The sequence below is a fragment of the Danio rerio genome, chromosome 11 (assembly GCF_052040795.2).
Source record: "Danio rerio strain M-AB ecotype USA chromosome 11, GRCz13ab, whole genome shotgun sequence".
Classification (NCBI taxonomy): domain Eukaryota; kingdom Metazoa; phylum Chordata; class Actinopteri; order Cypriniformes; family Danionidae; genus Danio; species Danio rerio.
Window position 1 is genome coordinate 41,036,559 of NC_141031.1, and position 24,590 is coordinate 41,061,148.

At 36.9% G+C, this 24,590-nt stretch overlaps 2 long non-coding RNA genes across 4 annotated transcripts in view; one reads left to right on the forward strand and one right to left on the reverse strand.

The window, feature by feature from the left end:
- The window catches only part of LOC141376663 (uncharacterized), a 32,421-nt gene extending 15,897 nt beyond the window's left edge, over positions 1–16,524 (reverse strand). The window contains exons 1-2 of the long non-coding RNA XR_015503052.1: positions 16,388–16,524; positions 15,905–16,013 (exon numbers count right to left, since the gene is read on the reverse strand). This is a non-coding gene — a long non-coding RNA (uncharacterized LOC141376663). The remainder of the gene's footprint in view (positions 1–15,904; positions 16,014–16,387) is intronic.
- A 61-nt stretch (positions 16,525–16,585) lies between these two features.
- LOC147834895 (uncharacterized) overlaps positions 16,586–24,590 on the forward strand; it is a 66,577-nt gene continuing 58,572 nt past the window's right edge. Inside the window, exons 1-3 of one of the 3 annotated variants that reach the window (XR_015502950.1) lie at positions 16,619–16,712; positions 19,412–19,469; positions 21,086–24,138. This is a non-coding gene — a long non-coding RNA (uncharacterized LOC147834895). Of the gene's footprint in view, positions 16,713–19,411; positions 19,470–21,085; positions 24,139–24,590 lie in introns of those variants that run through there. The other 2 variants (XR_015502949.1, XR_015502948.1) reach the window with 2 other exon arrangements.

Consider the following 24,590-nt stretch of genomic DNA (forward strand, 5'->3'; position numbering starts at 1 on the left):
AACAAATGCTACAATGAGGTATGATGGCGTTCCTTTTTGCGCTTACCATCTGATCGCTTACCTCTGTATGAATGGCTTTTCTGCTAATAGCAGTTTGACTAGTGGCTCGCCGCGTACATTGGCGAACTTGAGACGCAGAAAGGAGTTGACCGCAACAACAGGGTTCGAGTTCAGTGAAGAACTGTTCCAGAAAGCAGGTAAGACAAAAACAAAAGCCAAACAACAAAATAATCAAGTAAATAACAGGGTGAGAATGTGGGAAAATCTGAAAATGTGGTAAAAATCAGGCGAGGGCTTTTCTTTTTCTGGATTGCTTTTGAAAACACTGTCAGTTGGGCTAAGGGAAGTGGGTGGGCGCTGGTCAGTCTGTGCTTTTGAAAATACTATTGGTTGGGTTTAGAGGAGGAGGGTAGGCCAGTCGAACGGTCAGTCAGTCAGTCAGTCGACAGCGGCCTCTGGTTGAGTTATGTGAGAACAGCAGGCATGAATGGCACTCCCAAGAGAAATTTGAGATCTCAAAAAGCGTTCACAGAGGCTTCTGATGGATTTGCGAAAACAAAAACTACAAAAAAATGTAGCTCCTGTGACATATTTGGCACTCTTCAGAAGTTTATATAGGGGTACATAATCAGAATGAGCCTGGATTTAAAAACAAAAACAAATACAATTAAAGTAAATGGTTACAGGTTTCCAACATTCTTCAAAATATCTGATTTTGTGTTCAACATAAGAAATGACAATTAGCAACTATTTAAATAGCATTTTTATATATTTATCTTTTTTTGTTTAATTTAGTTAAAAAAAACTTTATACTTGCACTCAAGTGGTTCTAAACCTTAATGAGTTTCTTCCTTCTGTTGAACACAAAAGATGTTTTGAAGAAAGTTGAAAACCTGTAACCCCCTGACATAGTTAAATAAACAAACAAATATATATATATATATATATATATATATATATATATATATATATATATATATATTTTTTTTTTTTTTTTCTTTGCTCATTGAAGTCTGTGTTTTTTTCTCATACTCATATACAAAGAATTTGTTATGTAAACAAACCTTGAACACTGAGTCTGATGCATATTAATTAATCCGTTGCAAAAAAAAAAAAAACGACAAAACATTTCAATTGGTATGCTGTCCTGGGAGAGAGCCCTGAGCTCAGAAGACACTTGAGGTAGGGGCTCCCTTCAGTTTCATCAGGATAGAGGGGAGTCTGAGCTCAGGTAGGCCTCGAAAACTCCCCCAAATTAGTTTGGTCAGCTTATTCCTTGTCTAAAAGGGGTTGCTATGGCGGAATGAACCGCCAACTATGCCAGCATATGGTTATGATTGCCCAATACTAAAACACTCATATATTGTGCCAATTTGGTTTATTTGATTCACTTATACTGCATATATTTGGACTGTGGGAGGAAACCGGAGAACTTGGGGGAAACCCATGGGAGTATATGGAGAACATGTACACTCCACACAGAAACACCAGCTAGCCCAGCTAGGACTTGAACCTGCAACGTTCTTGCTGTGAGGCAACAGTACTAGCCACTGAGGTTTTCAAAGTTTTTAATGACGGAGGGAAAGTTTCGGAGGCAGTGTGTCAGTGAGATTCAAACTTGAGGTTAAACTTTTAGCATGCAAAAATTACAGATGAATATAGGCTCTTTCTTAAAATGTAGCCCTATATACGTTTCTGGAGATCACAAATTATGTAGCCAGAGCTACGTATGGCTGCATTTCATCTTTGAAACGAGACTTTTCCGATGTTACCAATTTGTCCAGTGGCTCACTACGTATGTAGGCGGACTTGAGTTACAGAGAGGAGTTGACCACGACAACGGGGTTTGAGTCTAGTAAAGAACGGTTTCAGAAAGCAGGTAAGACAAAAACAGAAGTGAAAAAAATGAAACAAACAAGTAAATAACAGGGTGAGAATGTGGTAAATTCTGAAAACATGGTAAAAATCAGGCTGCTGCGAAGGCTTCTCTTTTTCTGGATTGCTTTTAAAAACACTGTTGGTTGGGTTTAAAGAAGTGAGTGGGCGGGTCAGTCAGGAAGTCGACAACGCCTCTGGTGGACTTATGTGAGAACAGCAGGCACGAATAGCACAAGAGAAATTTGACATCTCAAAAAACGTACTCAGATGCCTCTGGTGGATTTGCGAAAACAAAAACTGCAAAAAAATTTAGCTCCTGGGACATATTTGGCACTCTCCAGAAATTCAAAGTCAATGGTTATAGGTTTTCAACATTCTTCAAAATATCTTCTTTTGTGTTCAACATAAGAAACGACATAATTAGCATACTGATTAAACTCATTTGTGTGGCTGATGGGACGGTGTGGTTGAATCTTGATGCTCAGATGAATGCTGGATGAAACCGGCTTGATTAGAAAATAACATGAAGCCGAGCACTTGGTTGCATTGGAGTACACTCGTTGGAACAGCTATGAATGCGCATTGTTGTTTCAAATTTGCATATTACATAATATTTAGAACAACGAAGCAACGATTTAAATACCTGTTTAAAGAAAAAATTCATCAGAGAAAACGACAATTTGATTGAAAGCAGTGTTTCATTCAGAACAACTGGTTTTGCTCGCAGCTTTTACCTTGAACATCAAGATATAACACATAATGCTAGATCTTTGTAGAATAGTCTATTTAAGAAACTATAAATGGGTCACAGCCCCAAGCTGAGAACATGAATATTGAAAAATCCAACATCATATCGCAACAAATGGCACTTTTTAACTTCTGTAATGGAACTCATTTATGAGAGATACAAGGAAAAATGAGAAAGTACTTGATTTAATCAATTAGAAATAGATTGGAAATGTACACTTACCGGACACTTTATTAGGTACACCTGTCCAACTGCTCATTAACGCAAATTTCTAATCAGCCAATCACATGGCTGCAACTTAATGCATTTAGGCATGTAGACATCGTCAAGACGATCTGCTGCAGTTCAATTCGAGCATCAGAATGGAGAAGAAAGGTGATTTAAGTGACTTTGAAGGTGGCATGGTTGTTGGTGCCAGACGGGCTGGTCTGAGTATTTCAAAAACTGCTGATCTACGGGAATTTTCAAGCACAACCATCTCTAGGGTTTACAGAGAATGGTCTGAAAAAGAGAAAATATCCAGTGAGCTGCAGTTCTGTGGGTGCAAATGCCTTGTTGATGCTAGAGGATAGAGGAGAATGGCCAAACTGGTTCCAGCTGATAGAAAGGCAAAAATAACTCAAATAACCACCCGTTACAGCCGAGTTATGCAATAGAGCATCTCTGAACACACAACACATCCAAACTTGAGGTAGATGGGCTACAGCAGCAGAAGACCACACCGGGCACAGGCTCATCACAATTGGACAATAGAAGATTAGAAAAATGTTGCCTGGTCTAATGAGTCTCGATTTCTGCTGCAACACTTGTATGGTAGGGTCAGAATTTGGCATGGATCCATCCTGCCTTGTATCAGCAGTTCAGGCTGGTCGTGCTGGTATAATAGTGTGGGGGATATTTTCTTGACACACTTTGGGCCTATTAGTACCAGTTGAGCATCATGTCAACACCATAGCCTACCTGAGTATTGTTGCTGACCATGTCCTTTCCTTTATGACCACAGTGTACCATCTTCTGATGGCTACTTCCAGCAGGATAACACGCCATGTCATAAAGCGCCAATCATCTCAGACTGATTTCTTGAACAGGAGTTCACTGTACTCAAATGGCCTCCACAGTCACCAGATCTCAATCCAATAGAGCACCTTTGGGATGTGGTGGAATGGCAGATTCGCATCATGGATGTGCAGCCGACAAATCTGCAGCAGCGGTGTGACGCTATGATGTCAATAAGGACCGAAATCTCTGAGGAATATTTTCAGCACCTTGTTGAATCTATGCCACAAAGCATTAAGGCCGATCTGAAGGCAAAAGGGGGTCCAATCTGGTACTAAGGTGTAGCTTATAAAGTGGCTGGTGATTGCATGTTTGCTGAATCTGAATGTAAGTTTACAATGTCTCATAATATCATGAACAATTCTTCATTGCACAAAGACCACAAAAAAAAAAAAAAAAAAAAAAACTGGGTTCCACACACATCCTTCATGTTGTCTCAACACACATCAATAAAGTTAACTTAATCATTTTTACAAATTTAAGTAGAATGAACCCAAAACAATTAGGTCATCCCCAAAAATGTACAAATTTAAGTCATTTTAAATAATTAAAGTAGAACAAGCAGCAAAAGTCATTGTTTTGTGTGTATGAAGCAAACCGGCCACATTTTATTTTCAAGTTGACTTTAAGCTGTGCTGATGGAACAAATCTTTAAAACCTTGTCTGAAAACAAACATGACTAATTCATCAAACACAAACACTGCCTTTCCATCCCATTACTGCACATCATGCCAGTTTGATTCTATTTTAAAGCTGCATTCCTCAATGATAACCAATGGCCATCCCATGAGTGATCTAACTCTTTATCTGAAGTGCATTTCTGTAATATACACAAGCAAACAGTCACTTCTGTTTACTGTTTGCTCTCTCTCTTTCTCTCTCGCTTGCTTCTGGATGCTGTAGCGTTACTCTGCTAAGCTGTGTAGAGTTTTATTGCTGGGGTCTGTCAATAGGGAGAGATTTGTTTTTAATAAAGCATCCAAACAAGCTGTTGAACAGCTAAGTTTGCTTCTGCACGGAGGACGTCAAACGCTGCGGCAAAGCAAAGCTATGCAGCCACAGTGACAAGCTGACAAGCAGAATGCAGTTCCATCCAAGAAAACGCTCTTTGATTATGATGGTTTTGAGATCGGACTACATGTCTTTTTAGAAAACACCTGTATCTGCCAGTTGAAACGTTCAAAGTTGGAGACACTGTAGCTTACGTGCTGCATACTCTACAGCCAATTATTCAGTTATTTATTGAGTGGAACCAGTTTGTGTTATACATTATTTTATGTAATATTATGTGGCTGCTAAACACTCTGATTGGTTGATGAATGTTGTAATGCAGGGGTGTCCAAAGTCGGTCCTGGAGGGCCAGTGTCCTGCTGATCTTAGCTCCAACTTGTTTCAACACACCTGCCTGGAAGTTTCTAGTATACATAGTAAGAGCTTGATTAGCTTGTTCTGGTATGTTTGATTAGATATGAGCTAAACTCTCCAGGACACAACCCTCCAGAACCAAGTGTGGACTCCCCTGTTGTAATGTGTTCAATTATTGATAGTAAACACATTTCGCCTGCATTATAGATACATATTGCTGTGTCAAATGATTTCGGGCAAGGATGAAATCCACTGTTTATACTCGTCCTCAAGTGTTTTTAAAGAGTGTTTTTTCTTCTGTTGAACAATAAAGAAGATGTTTTGAAGAAAGCTAAAAACCTGTAGCCATCGGCATCCATCATATTTAAACAAATACTATGGAAGTCAATGGTTACAGGTTCCCAACATTCTTCAAAATATCTTCATTATTGTTCAACAGAAGAAAAAACACTCTTTAAAAACACTTGAGGACGAGTATAAACAGTGGATTTCATCCTTGCCCGAAATCATTTGACACAGCAATATGTATCTATAATGCAGGCGAAATGTGTTTACTATCAATAATAGTAATAATTACTATAATTACTATCAAGTTCTTTTTTGTTCAACAGAATAAAAAGAAAGGTAAACAGGCTTGGAACATGTAAGAGCTGAATAAATTTTACATTTTTGATGATTTATCGCTTTAAAATTAAACAGTTAAAGACCTAAACTTACAAAGACTGTCAACTAAATATAAAAGTATATAAAGGTCAAAAAATTTGTACATTTATGCCACAAATTTTTGTCTTGGTTTGAATGAAAAACATCATATTCAATGGATGAAACGCATACAAAAATGTGTACTCTAATGATTTTACCTGTGAAGCAATGCGTTTTTGTTCACTACGGAGGTCACATCGCTGTTTTTAAAGCAAATAAACTCAAGTTAATCAGTCACGTTAAATCTCTTCTCTCTTTCTTTCTCTTTGATAACTGTATCAAAATTGCATCACTTTTCTAACAATAGCTCAAGCCTTCAAAAATAGGTCTAAAATGACATTTTGGAATTAGCAAGGGGGGTCAAAAACACAACAAATCCCTCGAAATAAAACATCTAATTAATGTCTTTAAGAGTAATAACTGTAGTTTAAGTGGAATAACTCTCGGTTATTAAATATTAGACAAATACTATTAGCCAAAAATGCCACCTTGAGCATTATTATACATGAATTCAACTGCCCACTTATTATTCAAGCATTATTTCAAATGAAATGCTTCACACAGCTATTAGTTACATGAATAAAAATATATTTGGCTAGTTTGTGCATTGAATTTTGTTTAAAAATGTTGGTCTTTTGGCAGTCCAATAAAAATTGCTATAAAAGAGGTTGATATTTATAGTTTCGTAGAAAGGTAAAATTGATTTCACTGAATTGTAGGATTCAACATGAGGTTGCATGCACTTAGCTTCACATTATACATTTTGTTTGATTCATCCATTTACATACTATGTAGTAGGTATTGTATATATTCTTGTTTGTTTATGCTATTGTAAACATATCCTGCATATTAAATACAAATCTAAACCATTAGTAAAAGATTTTTCTTTAACATAAAAGATTATTGTTAAAACAGTTTTCTTAAGAGTTTCTTAATGAGTTTCCTAAAGACTAGGGATGCTCCAATCAAGATTTTTGCAGCCGATACCGAGTACCAATTCCTTGTGATAGTAATCGTCGGATATTGAGTACCGATTCTGATGCTTGAAGCTTTATAATGCATAAAGCCCATTTTCCCTCTAAGTATGATACTTAAGTGGAGATCTCTTCTTACCTAAGAGAATAAATGAAGAATGCTGCATATAATACATTTTACATTTAGTCATTTAGCAGACGCTTTTATCCAAAGCGACTTACAAATGAGGACAAGGAAGCAATTTACACAACTATAAGAGCAACAATGGATAAGTGCTATAGGCAAGTTTCAGGTCTGTAAAGTCTAAGAAGGAAAGTATTAGTAGTATTAGTATTTTTATTTTTTTATTTATTTATTTTTTGGGTACAGTTAGTGTGATATCCAGAGAGGCAATTGCAGATTAGGAAGTGGAGACTAAATAGTTGAGTTTTTAGTCGTTTCTTAATACCTTAAACATATCTATTATAACCATTTAGGAGTGAACATGTCATATCAGAAGCAGCTTTTCAGAAAATGATAGATGAAACAGATACAAAAAAGGTAAGAAAAATCATGGAAACATTGCAAATGATAAAAGAAGAATTCAACATGTCTCATTTAAGAAAAAAGTTGAGCACATATTTGATGCATAAGAAGTTAAAATGCAAACCTATAAATCCATTACTTCTTTACTAAAAGAAAATAGGCCTATACTATTTATTGCAAAAAGTATATTACTTAGTTATTATTATTAGTTATTTTTTAAATATTCAAGTTTCAAGAGTTCACACTTAGATACTGTTTGACAACTTGTTAGCAAGTTAGCAGGTTTGGCATGCTGTCCCGGGAGAGAACCCTGAGCTCAGAGATAGTTGAGCCCAGGGCTCCCGCCAGGTCCATAAAGCATGTGAGGGGAGTACGAGGTCAGGTGTTCTCGAGAGCTCCCCTCGGCAAAAGAGGAAAGGAGGAGAAAGGGTGGATGGGGGGTTTCTTCGGAAAACGAAGATAAGGGAGTAGTTCTTAGCTAGGCTACTTATAGTGAGTTTGGATCAATCCGATTGGCTAGCCAATGAGTGTAGATGAGTGGCCAGCTGCAGTCAATCATATCACGTGCTCCTCTCGAAATTAGTTTGTGAAACTTCATTTAAAAATATTATATATTTTTTTATATAAAGCCAAGCTTTAGTGAGCTTGCAGTATTGTCAATAACCCAGAACTTTTAGTTCTTATATGTAATCAATTCTTATATGTTTCATCTCCAACTAATGCAAACACTTGTGATTGGTTCATGAGATCAGCCAGATCAGTGAGTACCGATTGAGTCATAAAATGCATTTATCAGCCGATGCTGATTTCCGGCCAATCAATTCAATAATCTTCAATAGGAGCATCCCTATTGAAGAGTGTAGGAAACCGATGGTTGTGCTTATATTAAAAACAAATACTATGAAAGTCAATAGCTACTGGTGTCCAACTTTCTTCAACAAATCTTCTTTGTGTTCAACAAAAGAAAGAAATTCTGGGAGGTGGGAGCTTAATTTAGTCTGTGATTGAAAATCGAATACACGTTTAACACTGTGTCCTAAAAACACAAATCACAATGCCGCGACACGCTTATCCATGCTAAAATGAGTTTTTGTCAAAATCATTTGCAATAGAGACACAGAGAATTTCTATTTTAGAAATGCTTTCTATTTCTGCAACGTCGCTGCAGAACAAAAGCATATACTACTATGACAAAGCTCCCCTCAGGTACTGATTATGTGCCTTATTCAGTGTTAAATGCTATTAATGTTAGTTTAAATACAATTTTACAAGAAATCGAAAGCCATACTACTGAAATCGGCAGCAGATAGTTAACCTGAGATCTTGAAAATAAACTAGCAGACCGTTTGAAAATGAAAGTCACAACCTTGCAAACCAACAACATCAGTCACTCAGTAGCTTATTAACAATGTTAATGAAGTTTAATATGTATTGCATTAAAAGCCTTTACCATTTCATTGATGAGTGCAGTTGCTGCTATTTAAATGTTTCTGTCATGTCACATCACATTTGGTGCAGACAGCCAAATTGCTTGGTGCTGGAATCTTGTTGTGTGTAGTAAGGACATGGTGTAATAGCCTAAAACTAGACTAATCAACAGATACACGTGAATGAATCACTCACTACACATGAATTCTGTCTAATTTGATGACTAGTCTAGTTTTGTGCTATTCTTAAACATCAAACTATGACTGACAGTCCAAATTTAACCTTGTTTTAGTTAAGATGAATATGTTTAGACATCTATTAAGCACATAATTGCTTGGTGGGAGGGTAAATGTTAACAGAATTGGACGTTTGGGGTGAATAAACACAGTATTACTCTCTTTAACATGCTTGAAATTTACATAAACCCAAGCAAATTGGGCCTCATTAATGAACAGCGAGCAGATTTTACTTTAAACAGTGTGTAAAAATAGTCATGATCAACTCATTCTGACAATTCACCAATGCCACGGCAGACCACTGTTTTAAGACTCATTTGATTTGTAGGCACTCAGAACGACATTAAAGCATGTCGATTCACCGTTTTGTTGGCTATAATTTGATTGTAGCTACAAGGCACGCGTTGATCCCGCAGAGCAGCTTGACTTTGATACACACCAGCTGAACCAACAGCAAACATCTCCACGCTGATCAAAGACAACTTTCTGCGTCGGCAGCCAATCCGAAATCTAATTTTATTCTGTAAACATTTGAGCAACTTTTCATAATCAAATAATCCCTGCGTGCAGGGAACATTGCAGAAATGATTCAAAGAGTGTCCCCCCCCCACCCTTTTTTTTAATGTACTTGAAATTACAGCAGCACATTCAGCAATGGATGCAATTTTACTCTCATTAAAAACCCAGTGAAATAAAATGCCCGGGTGATGCGGGGAGCCCAAGCTGTTTATTCATGTTTAATGGTAAGTGACAGAGTAATAAGGGGTTGCACGATGCCTCCCCATTTTTCTTCACATTTAGATCAGGCACTGCAAAACTTGATACGTCGCGAGGCCGTCAGCCGGATCTAAACAACCCAGTCGTTTGTTCACGCTCCACCCCCCTCCCCCCATCTCCATGCTTGCCTTCGGTTTTCCCCTCGGGTGGCTTTTCGACGTGGGCGGAAATGTAATGCGATGCAAGGTGTGCCAACTGGAGCACGACTGTACACCAGCCCCCCATACATCCATCCTCCAGCACACCACGTCCCCTCAGTGAAAACCCCTGTCAGGTGTGTTTTCCTCCCGTCAAGTGCGGCGGTATCAGCGTGAGCTGAGTAAAGAGCGTCAGGAAGCACCTAATCAGACAAACGCCACCGTGCTGTGAGAAATAAGGCCGCCATCCAACCACTAAGTTTCTCTCTAATTAGATAACTGAATATTTCATGGTTGAAAAGGAGGGGAGTTTTTTTAACAACCAGCCCACCCACTGCATAGGCACAAACTGGAGCTGCACAGATAATGGCTGCATGGCACACAACTCTCCGGTAATTGATAGCATCAGCAAGATCATTAGTGAATAATCTTTACAAGAGCTGGTTTATCTCTGTGGTTTATACACTGAATGCTTAAATGTCATACTGAGGACAATAGCTTATAGCCTGGTCAATGATAGGCATGGGACGATAACTGGTTTCAAGGTTTCAAGATCTGGAAAAGTCAAGGTTTCAAAACTTATAAAACTTTCTGTTACATTGTTCCTACGGCATATGTTCCTTTGTGCTTTTTACATGATTTTTTGACTATCTTTATTATTTTTTCTCCAGCAGAAAAGGACCCTCCACATTAAAAGCTACTGATCAGGCTAGAATTTGAGTAGGATCTGTCTGTGGACTGCAAGACAGGGGCGTAACTTGTAGTAGAGGCATACAGTAACTTGAAGTTACACCTTCCCTAACTCTAAACCCAACCTACTGTTATTAACATCTACACCTGCCCCAACCCTAAACCCAACCATCGTCGTTATTTACTTCTTGACTTTCCCCAGCCTAAACCCAACCAGCAGTGATATTAATGTCTACACCTTCTCTTACTCTAAACCTAACCATTACAGATATTAACCTCTACACCTTCCCCAAACCTAAACCCCACCATTGTCCTTATTAACGTTTACACTTTTCCCAAACCTAAACCCAACCAGCAGAGAAATTAACGTCTACACTTTCCCCAAACCTAAACCCAACCATCACAGATATTAACGTCTACACCTTCCCCAAACCTAAACCCAACCATCATCGTTATTAACGTCTACACTTTCCCCAAACCTAAAACCAACCATCACAGATATTAACGTCTACACCTTCCCCAAACCTAAACCCAACAATTACAGATATTAACGTCTACACCTTCCCCAAACCTAAACCCAACCATCACAGATATTAAAGGTGCAGTAGGTGATCTGTCAAAATGCTAACCGCTTAGCATATTATCTTTGGACAGTGAGGAGGGACTGTGATTCAAAGCCATGCCTCCTGAAATCGTATACAGGCGCACCGCGTCTCAAAAGCAGACGACCCACTAGTTCAAGTCATTAGCCAGTTAGTTAGTGTTTGGCTGGAGTACAGGAATTACATTTAATATTAAGCCATACTTACGTGCTACTTCAGAGCGAATATTCAGAGTAGCACGGTAAACAGTATAGAAAGGCTGTCATTGTTCAAAAATTAACCAATGTGAATATAAAAGCAACTTCAACTCAATAAAGCAGGCTAGGTGGAATAGCGATATTTCCTGATGTTTTGTTGTTAAACTAAATATAAATCTATATTATCGATGCTGTTAATGGTCCCTTGTAAAACTGAAAATAGTCACATTAATCTTTTGCCGGTAGATTTCAGTGGCTGAACAAACACGTCTGTGCATATGTCATTCATAACAACACAATCTAACATAAGCTTAGCCTGACTAAAATAGTTTCAAAACATAACATTACCTGTCTAACAGTAAAACTTCAGCTATGGTGTGTTGTCCTTCCTACAGCGTGAAAAAGTAACTCCAATATTGTTTCAAAATTTTTAAGTTTCAATTCAGCATTTCAAATCAGCATTCCAGCCAAACAGTGCTAGCCACTGAGCCAGCGTGCTGTCCTGTGTATATTTCAGAAGATTTAAAAGTATTTCTACTTCTACTACGTTTGATTTAATACTACTTGCTGAATCTTTGTAATTATTATAATCAGTAAACAGTAATCACATAATATTCTTTTTAGGTAAACTGTTCTTTTAAGAGTACTCTTACACTGACTAGACACTGCTGTGTATTTCACCTTAACACTCCATATGCTATTTTTCTCTCTGTTTCTGACACGCACACACACACACACACGCACAGAGCGTTTTTGATGGCCTGTGCGATAAAATAGAGAAATGAGGTCTATGGTATTCATGGACACAGCTGGCCCAGATCTGCCAGTAGTTCTCAGCAGAGCCGCCCTGAACTGAACAGCTCTCTCAGCTTCAGTGCTGACCTGACATACACCAGCCAAATTACAAACTACCCAACGGCCAAAAACAGGTTACAGCAACTACTAGCATGCAGTAACAAATCAACAATGCTTTCCTGAAATTCATATTCAAATACAATCACATTTTTGCTAGAAATGCCAACTGAGCTGTATTACTAATATCATTTTTACCATAGATGTACATATAGATGTCTCATTAGCCAGTATATGTAAGCCTGTAATCCATCATGTTGGAACAGAACAATAAAGTTGATTATGCTAAACACTTAAGTAGACTGTATGTCTGCCAGTGCTTAATTTTGTGAATTGTGAGGTCCCGGAACAGATCAGGGTAACGGATCCAGCATGTTACCCAAGGATGTGTAGGTGTCACGCAGAGCGTCCCAACTTCTGCAGCGAGCAATCCCACTGAAAGGGCGCCGACGGATCCACAATGCAGTTCGGCAACGCCTGACGTCACCCATTCAAAGTGAATAGGAAGCGTTGGCGCTGATGCCCCGTGTGAATGGGGTGTTATTTGAAGAGAATCTTCTTAAAGTTTGTAAACAAAAAACAAAATATCCCAAATGTGAATTACTGTAGTTGTCTTTCTATCAAGTTGCTAGAGCAGCTGACTGTAGTATTGGTAACCTAGTGACCAAAAGTAAACAAGACAAGCATAATGGAGACAGCTAAACATTCACATGGGTGTATTACTCGCTAAATCAGAGTTTACTCAGCAAATGCATTTCCTTCTCCCATTATTTCCCCATTATTCCACAAAACATCCTCAAGTGAGTGTAAAAAGCTTTTTGGCAAATTAAGGTTTTATTTTCTAAATTTGGCATTTATATCACTTGCCTCTCATGCAATCCTTCAAAATGTACATCAACACATGGTGATGGAAACCCTCTTTTTTAGAAACTTTATAGAATATGTAAACACAATCAGGCCACTTTCAGCATTTTGCTGGGACATTTTCACCTGATCTGTTGCTCTGTTCATTAAAACATCTACAATGCAAAACACTTGAAAGTTGAACTGCGAGTTTATTAATCTTAAATATTCATGTATAGTCATTCTCAAGTGTTTAAATATGCCTAAGCTGAAGCTGAATTGATATGTGTGTAATAGCGTGTGACACTTTAGTTTGACATAAAAATTAATTCCTTTCTACAGCAGATCCAGTGAAGTCATGTGTTAATGAGTCAAAGGCAAACTCTCAAATGTATTTCAGCTCTTATATAAGCAGCAGATTATTTGCAATCTTCCATTGTGTGTAGCATCTTGTTTTTGCTTAAATTGTCATGGTCAATGAACAGCTTACTTCAAACTACTTTTGTTTTAACAAAAAGTTGGCAATGTCAGTGAGTTAAAAGTGTATAATTGTTACATTGTTAATCGGTCAGTTTTCTCATACATGCTGTAACCAGCCTGATCTCACGAGAAAACGTAAGTATTTTACATTTTGGCAGTTTAGTGGCTAATTCGTACGAATTTGTACGAGTTCAGTCGTAAGAAAATGTACGATAAACATTTAAAACCCCCTAAACCCAACCGTCATTGGGGGATACGCAAATCGTACTAAAATGTACGAATTAGATCGTACGAATTTGTACGAGTTAGCCACTAAATGAAAAAGTTACGAATTGCCGTGAGATTGTGTTGGCTGTAACAGTTGACAGAAATTAAACATTAAACCAACCACCCAAACTGGTTTAGCTTAAATCTTTTAGGCATCACTCAAAAGAATAGTCTTTTTCCACATTTCTGGAATATGCACAACACTCATTGTAATAAATATTGCCAAATTAATCTGCTTTAGATAAATACGAGTAGCTTTTAGCACACGTCTTTCGAATGAGACATTAAACCGAGGTCCTGACTCTCTGTCGTCATTAAAAATCCAAGGCACATTTCGTAAAGAGTAGGGGTGTAACCTCGGTTTACTGGCCAAATTCCCTCCATCTGTCTTTACCCGTCATGGCCTCCCAATCATCAAATTGGCTCTATTACTGACTCTTCACTCCCCCTATAGCTGGTGTGTGCTGAGTGCACTGGCCCCGCTGTCCTGTGGCTGCCATTGCGTCATCCAAGTGGATGCTTTACAATGGTGGTGGTGTGGAGAGACCCCCTTTTGATTGTGAAGTGCTTTGGGTGTATGACCATACACAACAAAATGCGCCATATAAATACACATTACTTACTCATTCACTGGTCATTTTGCTTAAAGGGGCCAATGCAAAGTTGAGAAACCTTGCTATTAGCATTGGTGGCAGATAAATTAACTTTTAAACAATGTCAGATTAAGTTTAATATGATCTGCACACTTTCCTCTCAATAAAAATAGCATTAAATAAAAACGAAAAAATAATGGTGAAAAAAGAACAGTGAGAATGCATCTTATTATAGTGTATAAGTCATCATTTATTAAAATTAATTAATTCATTCATTTTCCTTCGGCTTAGTCTCTGATTTATCAGAGGTCGCCACAGTGGAAGGAACCGCCAACTATTTCAACATATCTTTTACGCAGCAGAGGCCCTTCCAGCCACAACCCAGCACTGTGAAACCCCCATACAAACTCATTCACACACACCCATACGCTACAGTACGGACAATTTAGTTCATCCAGTTAAATTAGAGCATGTCTTCGGACTTTGGGGAAAACAGGAGCACATGGAGGAAATGTGAGAACATTGCTACGACAGTGCTAAGTCATGTGCTCCCTCTTTCTTAAAATTCAATCCTATGATAATATGATTATAAAGTGCATTCGAAATTGCAGACTATCTATATTTGAATATGTAACTGTTGACACAATAGTATAGAAAAGCTCAAATGGATTTTTGAAACATTATAAGCACTTGTTTCATATGTTATGGAGCAGGACAGAAGCTCTCGGGAACAACAGTAAACGTTTTAATTTTGATTTCCCAAGCAAAAGCTTTCCAAGTCCTCCACACAGAAATCTACAGCCAAAGGCTTTATAGACAACCTTGGAAGTTGGGTAAGGACTTGTTTTTAAGTTTTATTCCAAGCTGTTCACATATTAAGAGAAAAGAAGAGTAATACGTGAAGATTCTTACATATAACCCCCTTTAAATAATTTCAGTTGATTACTAAAAACAGTATTGCACTTACAATGGAAGTAGGTCAAGACGTTTCAGAGTTTGAAAAGAGCAAATGCACAACTTGCATAAATTGCTTCTATCATTTTTTCACATATAAATGTTTTTTTTCTATCTTTATCACTCTCTTGCTCCCTTTTTAAAAACGGAAATCTGATTCTTATATTGTGTTACAGTCAAGGTCTTTACATAGAGCTTAACTTGACCTAGAATGTTCTTTTAACATAATTAGTAATAGGCTGGATGGTTTGTGGCTGTTAATATGCAAAGGACTTCAGCTGATTAAATCCTCAAACCACCGTCTTACCTCCTCTCGGTTATGTGAGAGTTTTATCACACTTTAATGAAGTGTCAGAGCACATTTAACACATTATAATAAACCATAGGAACATAGGATGAAGCAAGAAGTGTCTTTTGAAGCCCAGATTTCAATGAAGCCCTCTGAAGCGATTGTTCACTAATATCATATTCTTCCTTTTGGATAAAAAGAAAGACTGTGCTATTAAAAGCCCATCAGTGTCTTAAATCTAAGCATTAAAGGAGTGCTCGCTCAGACTTGTCATTATTAATAGCAGTAAAATACCATGTTCTCTACTCACCCACTCTAAGAAAAAGCAGTAGGAAACGCTCTGTTCCTCAGGTTTTATGCGTCTGTCCTGGTGTGAGGGCGAACTGCCACTGGAGTTTAAGGAGTACCCACTGTTCTTACTTTAATATTTTTGAGTGAGGAAAGAATAAGACATATAGACAATTAAATATATTTTACAATCATTAAAATAACCAAAACATTTTTCAAGAAAATTACAACTGTCCGAAATAACAAATGTTTTATTGCTTCTAAAGTTAACACATTGGTATTGTGCTTTGTTGTCTAAATGTTTTTTTTTCCATATCTTATCAGGGTCACACTTAAGGTTTCATTAATTAGTAAAACAATACTTGTACAGTACAGCAGTTATTAATCATAACACCTATAATGCATTTATTGAAATCCAACTTGCTTGCTTGTTAACAAAGTGTGAGAGAACATGAGCTAATAATGTTATTACCATTAAATAACATTAACAAAGATGAATACATACCAAAATAATGCATTAGTTCATTGTTTGGTCATGTCAGTAGATACACTAACATAAAAGAATACAAACTTATCGTAAAGTGTACTTATATCAACGACATTTGGAAAGGCTTTTTTTCTGCTCAGGAAGAATGCAGTCTCTGACAAGCCAATCAGAATCCACTTGACGTTAAAAGCGCGCGAATATTTAAAAGCGGGAGATGACGTAACTGCTGTTAAGGGCGCGCATAAAGGCATACACAACAGAACGCTGCCGTCGATTGAATGTGCGCTAATAGACCCACCATTAATGGATCTTTCTGGTATCCCCAAGACTCCGTCCTCTTCAGGTATGGTCTTGCAATATAACTAGACCTATTTAATCCACTAAAATTCTGTCATACTTTACCTACATAGCTGTTTAGACTGCTTCAAATACACTAGTTTTACCTTTTTATACGAAATATGTTTGGAGTCAGTTATAATGCTCACTGAAAAATGTCTTAACTGAAGTAACCTCAAATGTATTCACACTTCATATAATCACTTTACTGCTGTTGTATGCAATAACAGTGTTATAATAATGATAAGGTTTTGTGTAGACCTGGTTTCAATTCTTTTAAATGTCTGATATTTAATTTTTAGTTTTGTAAAAGAGGTTACTATTGTATTGGTAACTACATTTTAATTATTGAAATATATAGTTTTCTCATTATATTAATGTAGGCTATTGAATGTTACAAATGCCCCGGGTTTCCCCAAATGCTGCAGTAAAAAAAAAAAAAATTAAAAAAAAAATAAAATATATATATATATATATATATATATATATATATATATATATATATATATATATATATATATATATATATATATATATTACCATTATTATTTATTTATTTTACCTATATATATATATATATATATATATATATATATATATATATATATATATATATATATATTTTTTTTTTATTTTTATTTTTATTTTTTTTTTTTTTCATATGTACAATCTAATATTATAGTTGCTGTCTGGAAGTTGACCAAAGGTTGCTGAGAACTGTAATATTTTGTGAATAAAATCCTTGCAATAACTGAGACATTTGATGTGTTTTGGCGAGGTCTAGAATTTAATGTAAATTGACTAATATAATATTTTGCATGACACAGTGGCACTGTGGGTAGCGCTGTCGCCTCACAGCAAGAAGGTAGCTGGTTCGAGCCTTGGCTGGGTCAGTTGGGATTTTTGTGTGAAGTTAGCATGTTCTCCCTGTGTTTGCGTTGGTTTCCTCCGGGTGCTAAGGTTCCCCCCACAAGTTCAAAGACATGCGTTTTAGGTTGCGTTTTAAATTGGGTAGCTAAATTATGCATAGTTTATGTGTGTGAATGAGAGTGTAGGTGTTTCCCAGATATGTTGCAGCTGGAAGGGCATCCATTGTGTAAAACATACACTGGATAAGTTGGTGGTTCATTGCCATTTTGGTGACCTCTGATTAATTAAGTCGAAAAGAAAATGAATGAATTAATATTTTGCATATAAATTGAGCTTGCCATCATTGCCTTCAAGTTGTTCCAAACATAAACGTTTTCAGACAGGTTTTTATCTGTGGCAAGTGCAACCAGGACATTCTTCAAAATGTGTACTTTTGTGTTCCTTGGAAAATAAAGTCATATACTGTAGGTTTGGATTGACATGAAGGTGAATTAATCATGACAGAATATACATTATGCTTGATCTATTTCTTTAACTCATGTTTATAGCTATGTAAATCTGGCTCAGATTTGCAATTTGACATCATAGAGTTCATCTCTGACTGTCAGAAGCAAGTCAACCAAAAGTTTACTGTAAATTATAATAAGTGGATTCATCTAGAGGACTTCAAGTGAGAATGTCCTCTGAAGCAATTTCATTGTCACCAAGGGATTTTTATGAGCATATCAATATCCCTTTTCTGTCACAACACCTGTCAGAATCCTGTCGGCGGTTGAGTGCATCTGTTGCCCTGAATTTAATATTTCATATTCAAACATTAATGTCTTCCCTTCCCGTTTAAGTGAGAGGAAATTATTCTAGGTTATACTCGTATCTGTTGGCTGTATTGATTGCAAACATCTATTCTTGTAATTTTCCAGAGTTTGCTTTGTCAGGAAAAAACGGTAAAGCGTATTGGCAGCTCACACAATCAATCTGCAGAAAAGATATGAACAGGGAGACATCTTTAAATGCCTTATGAGAAAGCTATAGCTTTCTGCAGTATTCAAGTCTAATAACAACACTTCTGTTCTGGGCTCTGTATAAGAATGTTATTGAAAGATGTCTTGCATGCCTAGAGTATCGATTTAATAAAGGAAAAAATAGCCCTTCGGATCTTTCAGAAATAACTCTATTGTGTTTATTTTTTTATTGTTAATGTAGTAAACCGTTCCACTGAGGTGATACTGTTTTTATGGAATTCTTTGATGAATAGAAAGTACAAAATTTATTAACATGAAACATTTTTTTAACAATATAAAGTTGTCACTTGCTATGCATTTTTGTTTTCAAATTAAAGCATTATGAAAAAAAAAATAATAATAATAGACCAAGGTACTGCAGTAAAACTGGTATATCCAAGGTGGTAAACAGGGTCCAGCTTTTCAAATTTTTTAATCTTGATTAAATTTGTCCATATTTGGAAATCCCATGTTTTGCTATCCAGGACTAACTGATGTACTGTATCTTACTTTTATGACAGTTTTTTTGAGGGAACACTGGGTTGGATCACTTTGATCCAAATACTAAATTTCAGGATTACCAAATCCTGTTTACTAGGGATGTCCAGATTCGATCACGCGATCGGAAATCAGGCCTGTTTATATATATATATATATATATATATATATATATATATATATATATATATATATATATATATATATATATATATATATATATATATATATATATATATATATATTTATCACATCTGTAGTTGTGCAGTGCCACAGAGCCTCTTTCTTGACCACACAGAAACAGTAACACATGTGGAATGACATCACTTTGTTGCAGAGACGCTATTGGTTAATTGCAGGCAAAGTAGACACAGAAACAGCTTGAAGCAAAAAGCGTGTGTATGTCTGCAGTCTTGATGTATTATAAAGTTGATGATGACAACATTGCCATAGCAAACTGTGAGATGTGTAAACTTGGGATTGCCTGCCGGGTATTTTAAGTTGAGGTGCTCTTTGTGTTTATATTGGATTTTTAAATTATTTATTAATAAATAAAGACTTTCCCAGAGATGGGTTGCAGCTGGAAGGACATCCGCTGCGTAAAAACTTGCTGGTTTAGTTGTCGGTTCATTCCGCTCTGGCGACCCCGGATTAATAAAGGGACTAAGCCGACAAGAAAATGAATGAATGAATCAATAAAGACCAAAAGTGAATAATTTATTTATTATTTGATTGTTCAAGCTACCTCACAGAAGTGCTGTTCATTAACAGAGTTATTTAATGTTAAAACTCCTGGATCTGTTTCTTCGCTCTTCTTTGTTCTTTTTTTAATGTATTATACAAGTATCGGATTGGGTATCGGTATCGGCAGATACTCGAGGGCAAAAATACTTGATCAGGACATCCCCACTGTTTGGCAGAGCCTTAAATGGAGCCATCAGTGTAGCCTACTGAACTTTGTTTTGTTTTTGTTTTCCATATCTCATTACATGTGACATGCTTCATATAAGCTTTAAATCTGAAGGAATTTATATATCATCAGTCACCATTAAGTTTGTGATCATTCACTTTATAAAATCACTTACAGTAAAAACTTTATTTTATTTTATTTGGTTTTTATGGTTAAAAAACACAACTTAATCTACCCTTCTGATGGGATCAGGATTTTTTTGGGATCAAATAGATCTCAATCTGAGTTCAAAGTTTTAAATAACCTAAAGGGCAGGTTTGATCCAAATTAAATGTAATTTAAAATCCCTCTGTTACTTTTAAAAAACACATTTCCAAGATTTGATCAAATCTGTGATCCCAAATCAGGGCTGCACAACATTGTAAAAAATATAGCATTAAGTTTTTTTTATTTTGTTATATATATAATTTTTTTTTTCGATATATATAAATATTGCGATATGAATACAATTTCACCAGATGACTTAATATCTCTGTTTGGAAATATATATAATGTTAGATTGATTGGGATGATTCTGCTGTGGGAGTGCATCTTCATTAAATCAAATAAATAGTCTATAGTATATACTTAATGTGGTTTCCCCGACACATTTCCATTGTGGTCTATGCTATTTGCAGTGCATTTCTGTATTTGGATGAGTTGTATTTTTTTATACACTCGTTTAGTCAGAGATTGATGAATTAATATTTACTATTTGCATCTCTATTAAATCTAATAAACAAGCTGTAAACTTTTTTAACCCACCCCCCTATCTATAAATACAATCAAGAAAAAGATACCATTTTATTGTTTCGTGAGTCTAACAGTATTCAAGTACAGTAACTGAATGAGAAAAATTTAAAGAATTCATACCTGAATGTTTTTAAAATCAGTATACACTCACAAGCATCATGCGTGCAGATAATCAATTATGATACAAAATCGACATTGCATATTGTCTGATGTGACTGTTGCGAATGATCACATTGCGATATCGATGCTGAAACGATATTTTGTGCAGCCCTAATTATAGTGCTAAACATCTTCTATTGTTTTCCACAGAAGAAAGTTATAGATGTTCATATGCATTTGGAGGAACGTTTGGAATGATGCAAGGGTGAGTACACAACTCTTATTTTCATGTAAACTCTGTATTAAAATCCATGTGTGCAAAGCAATATAAGCCCACTGAAAAAAACATTATTTTGTTCATTCCCCTGTAATCGAACCTGTGACCTTTGTACTGCAACCTCCGCAGAAACTCAAATACAAAGTGAAAAATCAATTTACATTCTGCACGAGCAGCACTATCAGAAAGCAGAGCTTTAATTAAGCTTGTATTTGAATATTGAGATCTCACGACAGAACTATGATGCAAGTTGTGACTGCGTAACGCAGAGCAGAGATAAAAACGAATTGCGCACGTAGAGCTGCGTCTAATGAAAAACTTTAAATCTGCATTTAGTCAGCAGCTACTGAAATTACCAGGATTAAGAGTTTGTCCACAAGGACCGGGCCAGAGCTTGTTGCTAGGCTACAAGATCCTTCAGAGAAATCGATGAGTCTTGGCCCTTCTTCACTGCACTAACCTGATGGGACCAAGCCGACCGATTTTCACACCAATGATTTCTGGCCCTTGTAAATGAGAACATGACTTCTATTTCTTGGCTGATGGAGAACTGCCATCGCTTTCCGAGCGAGAGGGAGGGAGGTTGAGGAGCTCGGCCATGCCGTGAGAGCCAGGGAGACACTAACCAAGAGATCAGACCATGGAGACACTCGAGGATTATCTACAGTATGCTGAAGAAATCCTGAAATCCCCCTCAATCCGCTTTTGAAACAGCGGAAGCCCAGAATCAAACCGAAACACGGGCGCTAACTAGCTGCGCGGCGTGTGTGCGTAAAGGTTGCATTAGGAACGATAACGAGGTGTTGTGTGAAAGTTTAGTCAGAGGTGTTAGCGCGAGGACATTAACAACCCGTAGAGAGAGAGATTCACACCAAAAATCAGTAGCGTTTGCTGTAATACTCCACAGAAGAACCACAAAAGAGTTGCTTTAGGTTGCAAAAGAGGTTTTATTCAAAAGTATCAGGGTGTAAGACTTTTATTAGGCATACAAATCTGAGAGAGCCACGTTGAAAGCGGCCACCGAAAGCAAGTATTCATACGAGAATTGATTGCGTGAGACTCCAGTGAATTATCTTTTGTAGGCATTGAAGTGATGCGTACGCAAGAAGCACTCTCAGTAATATATTTTATTAATGAAAAACATTTGCATCTCATTTCACCAGATCATGGCTTATTAGCTGTATGGCTCTCCCCCGAATGAAAATGCATATTCATTATTACCTCCTCATTAATATTGATAAAGGCACACAGTACATTTCACTTTCATGTTCAGCAATGATAGTAAGTGCACAATAGAAGGAAAATGACTTAGATATGGCAATACACTTTGAATATTACATCTGCAATACACCGGCAGAAATATATTTACATTACAGTATCTGTGTTGGGATTGGACACAGTGTCAGATATTGATTTGTATTTCCCCCCCCTGCGCGCTGAATTTTATTAATGGCAAATCAATGGAAAGAGGTTACAGCATCGCACACAGTACAACTCAATTTAAAGAGCAAACACAATCCGGATCACATAGCAAACACCAAAATATTGGATCTCAAAGTGTTTCTTTGAGCATTTTCAGTCTTTGGATGAAAGAAAAATTAAATAAAACAATTGATTTCCTCCGCAAAATTGTTAACATCATTAAATATGAGTGTGCACTTGGCTCCGAGTAGAACTAAGCACAGTTTAAGCGAATTATTTCCAAAGACTTAATCTATGCCTTTAAGCCCAGCTGCCATTTTTTCCTCCCCATTTCAAATTAAAACATATTGCATTGAAACAAATCTAGTTAAAAGCGTATTACGATCACAAAAAAAATAAAGCCCTGGCTAAATCCGTTCCGTTTTCTGACAAACTTATTATTGTTGCCTCTCAATGCAGAAGGATAGACCGAGAACAATTTGCACAGATTCAGCACTGTTGTCCTCGGCAGCACGCCGTAGGAGTTTAGGCTTGCATGGCACCTGGATAAGGGGGCTTTTTGTCATGCTTGTGTAAGAACGTGATACATAACTCTTTTATCGGCAGCGCCTGCCTGCTAAGCTTATCCCGGCTTTAAGGCTGCTGCACAAGTTGTTCTAATGAGGCTCCCCGGGCCGGAAGGATCCGTCGGACGAAGACGTGCCCAGCATCCCAAATACACACACACACATGCGATCACATTCAGACAAGGGTAGGGGTCCTGTCTTAACCCTGGCCTCCTACTTATACGTCACACTGAGTAGATGTGGGCCGATGCTTCAGCTCTGCAATGGTATTCTCCTTTCCTTAATGGGGGGGCTGTATGTTATTTTGCTCGCTCTTTCTCTGTGTGCGTCTTACTCCTCTGAAGTGTCATTAACCTTGAGGCGCGATGCACAGTATGCATACCGAATTCATCCTTCCCTGAGACAGAGAGGCTCGTAAACCTGATTACGATAAACAAACAAGCTTCTCGATACACACATCTGCGCTGGTTATGTTCCCCTTGTGCAAAGACACGCTCTATTGCAAAGAACTCACCTATAGTGAGCTGCCTACGAAGGAAGCACTTTAAGGGATCAAAAGGCGTGAAGGCTGTTCCAGAAGGTAGGCAATTTAATTATGCTGCCTTCTAAGATGGCTCATTTTTGGCCAAAATGTAAAGTAGCACCAAGTGCATTTTTTATGCCAGTCCTAGAGAAGAGATCGGAGGTGGCAAATCCCTGAAAGCACTGCAAAGACATTTAGAATTACATCTGTGTGTGCATATGAGCAGGGATAGGTATCTAAATAGTAAGTATATTAAAGCTTTATAAATCCTTATACGTTGCAACTCTCCTTCAAACTGCAAAAATTTTTCACATATGTTAGCACCTTTTTTTAATTAAAAAACATAATACAATGTAGAAGGATCACAGACTTTTTTGTTCATTATAAATAATTCATTTACAAATAAGTTGACCTGTTATGCCGAATGATAGAAGTTTATTGTTTACGTTTTAATTTTACTAAAGTTTTAATAAAATATTGATAAAATATGATAAAAAAATGCACCAACACAGTTTTTTTATGCTTACAGTACAGTTGAAGTCAGAATTATTAAACCCCCTGAATTTTTAGCTCCCCTGTTATTTTTTCCCCAATTTCTGTTTAACAGAGAGCAGATTTTTTCAACACATTTCTAAACATTATAGCTTTAATAACTCATCTCTAATAAATGTGTAATGGCAATCTATTTCTTCCAGTTCTCCACCATTTCCATAGGGACTCGGCACAAAGGATTTGACGCGTGAAACCACAAGCTTGCAATGCAACAGTTTACTTTTTGTTTGTCAGGAACAACAAAAATCAAAAAACAAACGGAAGAACTATTTACACTTTACTAAGCTTCTATATAAATATGGTTTCGAAGAACAGTGAAAAGACTGTCTACCATCAAGCCCCTTCCTTCTTTCTAAACTTTTTTCCCTGTTGCTT